This window comes from Betta splendens, chromosome 7 (assembly GCF_900634795.4).
Source record: "Betta splendens chromosome 7, fBetSpl5.4, whole genome shotgun sequence".
NCBI classification, from domain to species: domain Eukaryota; kingdom Metazoa; phylum Chordata; class Actinopteri; order Anabantiformes; family Osphronemidae; genus Betta; species Betta splendens.
This window is the reverse complement of record NC_040887.2, coordinates 11,321,311-11,326,586: the sequence shown is the minus strand read 5'-3', so window position 1 is coordinate 11,326,586 and position 5,276 is coordinate 11,321,311. Positions and strand designations below refer to the sequence as shown.

The 5,276-nt window shown below is 51.8% G+C and overlaps 1 protein-coding gene across 11 annotated transcripts in view; it reads right to left on the bottom strand.

Annotated features, from left to right (window-relative positions):
• The window catches only part of agrn (agrin), a 169,615-nt gene that overhangs the window by 104,676 nt on the left and 59,663 nt on the right, over positions 1-5,276 (bottom strand). The gene's annotated exons all lie outside the window — the stretch shown is intronic.

The window sequence follows — 5,276 nt, the reverse complement described above, 5'->3', positions numbered from 1 at the left end:
GAGGCGGCAACACCCACACACCCACACACACACACACACACACACACACACACAAGCAGAGACTTGATGACCCCCCCCACGTTCTGTCTGCTGCTGTGTTTGTGCATGTATCTGTGTTGTGGAGGAAAAAAAAAACTAGCGGGGCGTAAATGGTGTCAGTGACACGCTGCTGGGCCATGTGTCAGTGTGCTGTAATTGTGTCCAGTAGAGCGGATCACATATATTCCGCACAGACACGTACAGTAGACGCTGGCGACGGCGAGCGCGTGAGATGCTGCCGTTCACCGCAGATGGAGCGACCGCACGAGCAGCCGATTCTGAATGAAACGCTCACAGAGACTGGCTGGGACCGTGGAGAAACGGACCGGCTCCGGCTGCACCTCCAACACGCCTCTGGTACCGGAGGCAAACTCAGTCCCGCACTAATGGACCTGGTTTAGATACGTGACGAGGCCCATCTTCAACGGCGCGACGGTCGAAAACTCCGCTCAGACCAAGATCGTCCACGCGTCTGTGAAAAAGCGAGTCCACAGCAGATGTGTAAGCGTGTGAGCGACGGGGTCGGGTTCAGCGTGTGGTTCAGACGGTTCTTCTGTGAGGAGGACGAGGTCGGGAAGCTGTGGCAGCACACGCAGGCGTGGAGAAATGTTTATAGCTGTAAAATTGGATACTCTGCGATCTGTAAACAATGTTGAAGGCAGAGTAACAGTGTGTGTGTGCGTTTGTGCGTGTGTGTGTGTGTGTGTGTGTGTGTGTGTGTAAGTGAGCACTGAACTGCAGACGCTTGACTCACTGCAGCTTCTGCTTCTACGTGGACGGCGTGGACTCGGTGCAACGCGCTCGGCCGCGTGCCGCTCCCTAATGAGCACAACAGGGACGCGATGCTGTTGAGCAACATGTTGACACCGCGAGCCGCTCGTTTCCGGCTAATTAACATCCCGACAACGGTTCCGCACGCCAGCGTGGCCGTGGGCTGTCATCGCGACCCAACAATTAAATTAGCGCCTGCCCATCACAGCCTAAAGTGTAACGGGCGGCCGCGTCCCGCTTTAAAATAACTCGCCGCCGTGTTAATAGGTGGGAAGTGAGCGACGCGGCCTCTCGCTGCTGCTGAATGGCCGTCAAAACGCTAAGAACACAGAGAGCTCATTTAAAACCCCATCAGGCCATTATGTATGCTAATTACTAGCAACACGGAAAGGGCCGGGTTTCAGCGAGTCCTCCCCGCCGCCATGTTGAGACGATAGGCAGCTACAAACTATTCATTAGCTCCCATGAGTTTGTTTATCCTGCTATCGTCATTTGTTCTATTTGCACTCAGCGAACAGGAAATTTGTCTTAATTAAAAAAAATTCAGTTGTTGTTGCTTGCTCTTCAGCAAGAAAAAAGGGAAATCTGTCATGCAGAGTAACGCTGAATTAACGAATATAAGTTATATGAATGTGAAGCTGGCGCAGTGGGTGCAGAGCAGCGCTCCAGATCGGAGATCACGGCCTGAGTGGCATCTACACTGTAAATCACACAGCTGATGCCAGCTAATCAGGCCTGCTGGCTGACGGCCTCCAGGTCCCGGCCACAGACAGCTCAGCGTGTTGTCTGTCCACATCAAAGGCCCGCTGATCCTCACAAGGTCTCCGGTCCTGGAATAACCGGCATCAGAGGGAGTTCCTCCACAGCCGCGGGACGCATCAAAGCGGACGCGCGTCACTAACGGTGTAAACAATTACTCCGAGTCATAGGGAATCAGGAGCCAATAGAGCCGAGCGTTACGCGCGTTACCTTCGGGCTACTCGCTTCTCCACTAATATGTTTGTTTTGTGTTTCTTTTTCTTTTTTTAATCTTTAGACGACTGCTCCTAACCCGTTTTAGCGAATCGATAGCGGATAAGTGGGGGTGCGGAGCATGGACGTGACGGCGGACGGAGGAGGCGGCGGCGCTCGGCTAATTGAGCGTGCGCGGTACAGAGTTGAGGAGACGGGAGTTCAGCTGTGCGACGTGAAGACTTTGTGTACTTTAAAAAGGCCAACGAACTTTCCACTGATGGGGCCGAGGCTCGCGGCTCCCCCCCCCCCCCGGGTCCCACGACGGGCTAACAAGCAGCTCCCCGTTAAAAGCCGCACGAGACAACTGCGCTGTGAAATCGTAATCCCGGAGCGGCAACTTAACGGCGTACCTTTGATATGTTGGTGCGAGGCCTTCTCAGGCAGCCCCCCCCCCCCCCCCCCCCCCCCCCCATCCCAGCCGGAGATGAGGTAGATATTTTGCCTCGGTTGTGTGAAATCTATGATGTGAAAAGATTTAATTAAGATAGGCCGAGGAGTCATAATTAATTCTGCCTCTCTGTGAGTCGGGCTTACTGTCAAGAACACAGGGAAAGGTTCTGCCAGAATAAATTACAGGAGCCGTGTGTGTGTGTGTGTGTGTGTGTGTGTGTGTGTGTGTGTGTGTGTGTGTGCGTGCGCGTGTGTGTGTGTGTGTGTGTGTGTATAATAGCTGTAGAGCACTAACTGTATTCTCCCACAACTGACAATGACTTATGTCACTTCTTTAAGGAGACGTAGGGTTCTCAAAGCGTAAGTCAGCCCACCGGCACGTTTTTCAGGCGTGTGTCCCCCCCCCAACGCCGCCACCACCCCCACCTTAGATCAAATCACATTTCAGCCCAGGAGTTTATTTTGTCTGTCAGCGAGGAGCAGCCTCTGGGGAACGCCGTCGGTGACAAACGCGAGATTGAAGCGTGCGCGGCGAATGGGCTCCTGCCGGGCCGGTGGTGCCGGAGACAGCCGCGGTCACAGGAGACCTCTGAACTGTCTGCGGCGCCGCTCCTCCATTATACTCGCTTTTCTGGCGAGTCTCTGGCCTAGTTTCAATCTTGTCTGGCCAGTGTTCATTCAACTAAGGTTGTAACAGGATGAAATGAAGGATGCCCCACAGAGGCGTCCACGCCTGATATTCCCTCTCAGCCTGGAGCCTTTGAGACAGAACGTCACGGGTGCATCCACTACTCATCCTCGTTGAACAAAATCAATCATAAATTATATTCATAATTGCTAAATAATAAATTCACTTAATTTACAAAATCGGTCAAATGTGTTTAAAGACGACATTTCCTGCCTCGTGCCTGAGTTTCTGTGTTTCCACCAAGAGCCTCATTTATCGAGCATTTTTCAGAGTTAACCCCGTTTCTAAAGTCTAATACGGCTGAAAATTCTCAGGGCTTTCGAGCTTTGGCCAAACACGCAACAACTGTCTTATTATCAGGAGACGACAGGCAATAATGAGCACGGCCTCAGCCAAGCAACTGCTGCTCTGAGCCTTAAAAGCAGAGTAATTAAAGGCTGCTTTGTGAGTTTTGTCACTTTTTTTTCTGACTGGTGATTATAGGCCATTCATTGGGGAGGATTCGTCAGCTATTTGCGGGCGGCGCACGCGTAAATATCATCTTGAGCGCTTCGGCTGCGTTGTGCCGAACCTGCAGTTTTCTCCCCAGCGACCCCTAAAATCCACCCGCCCAATTCCTTTACTTTCAGCAGCATCTCGGCCCGCGTTAATAAGGACGTCTCGTCAGCGGCGGCTCGGAGATGCTTAAGAACGAACGCAGCCTTCTCGGTATCTCGCCTGCGATTTCCTGTAATTAAGTGGTGGAGAGCGGAGTGTCCTTGATGCCGGGGACGAGTTCAGTAGGAAAAATCCGGTGCTCTTTGGAGCAGATTTGACTAATTGCGGGCTATATTAGCCCTCCGCTAGTCAAGAGCATCATCTAAATCAGCGCTCCGCCACGTGGCCCACTGTCTTATTTGGGCCAACTCTAATTGTCTCACTAATCTCTCCAGCGTTAAATGACCCAGAGAAACGGCGTCCCACGGGGCGAGCTCATCCCGCCGATCGGAGACTTTGCTCTTTGTTTTGCTCGGCGTATTAGAACAGCATAAAACGCTGACGGAAAGCCCACAGAACCATCGGAAATGTAATTAAGGGTGGCGGCGGCTTTTAAACGGTTGGATGGCGCGGCACCAGCCCCTCAGACAGCGGCGACGTTAGTACGTGGGAAACGAGGGGCCCGATCGATGAGCGGGACGCCGTGTCTTTTGTAGGTGAAAACTCGATGGAAGGCAGAAACGAGCTGCTTCGCCGGCCGCGTGCTGCTCCTCATTATCCCAGCGGAGAGCCACGTTTTATGGCAATGTCTGCCTCAAAAACAGATAAACAGAGGGCCCTCCGTGAGAAATAATGATTTGTCCAATCACTATAAACTGCCATTAAAACAAAAAAAGACCCCAAAGAGCCGCTTTAAACCGTCCCGGTTCCAGTCGGGGCTCCGGTATTTTGTGTTTCAAGGCACAAAACCGCAGATGCTGCACAAACTCCTCAGGTGTGAGTCAGGGCCGAGTCGAGAACTACTCCAATCAAGCGCAATTATTCTTGGGAGCCAAATGGCACAGTCATTGACAGTGAACCGACTATTGTCCTGGCTGTGTCAGACAATCACATTCATCATACGCCACCTCTAATGTGCAAGCTTTTTTTTTTTTTTTTTAAACTGTCATCTTTGGTAAACCGCTTTTCCAAACACGCTGCTCCACGAGTTGAGTGATTGAGCAATTATCAGGAACAGATTCAGCAAGCCTCCACTGTGGCCTTTTGTCCCTGGGATCAGCTGACTGGCTGGGATCATTAGAAACAGTTTCTCGCCCTGTACCTCAGACTTTGTTGCTGGCACACATGCGGGGCGGTAGAGATGCCTCACAAAGAGGAGGGGGGGGGGGGGGGGCAGTCGCTGGCTCTGTGTCAGTGCAGTAAAAACCTAAAGCACCAACGTGTATCACACTGTCTCGCTGCACTGGCTCGGATAAATATTCATGATAACAGCTTGAAAACCAGCTGTTTTCCTCCAATTAAAGCTCACAAATTCTTTTTTTTTTCAAAATAAAATTGTTGCTTTTCAAATTAACAGCTTGAGTTAAACCCAGTGAAACAACGCCGGCTACACATTGCACATGTTCAGATTGATATGGTGCTTGGACTGCGGCGCATCAGCGACAGATAAGACATCAGTGATGAGGCGACGGCGTCAATTTGTGCCCTGAACCTGCAGCAGCCTGAACTAATGCGGACCAGTCCAAGCAGTGGGGGCTATTATCCTATTAGGCCCCATCAGGGAGATGTGAGTGCAGCAGCAGGAGCAGGTACGGAGCATCCGCCCAACTCGCTGCGTGGAGCAGATCAGAATCAAGTCATCAAAAGATCGCTCCCACATCAAAGTACGAAGAGCGCC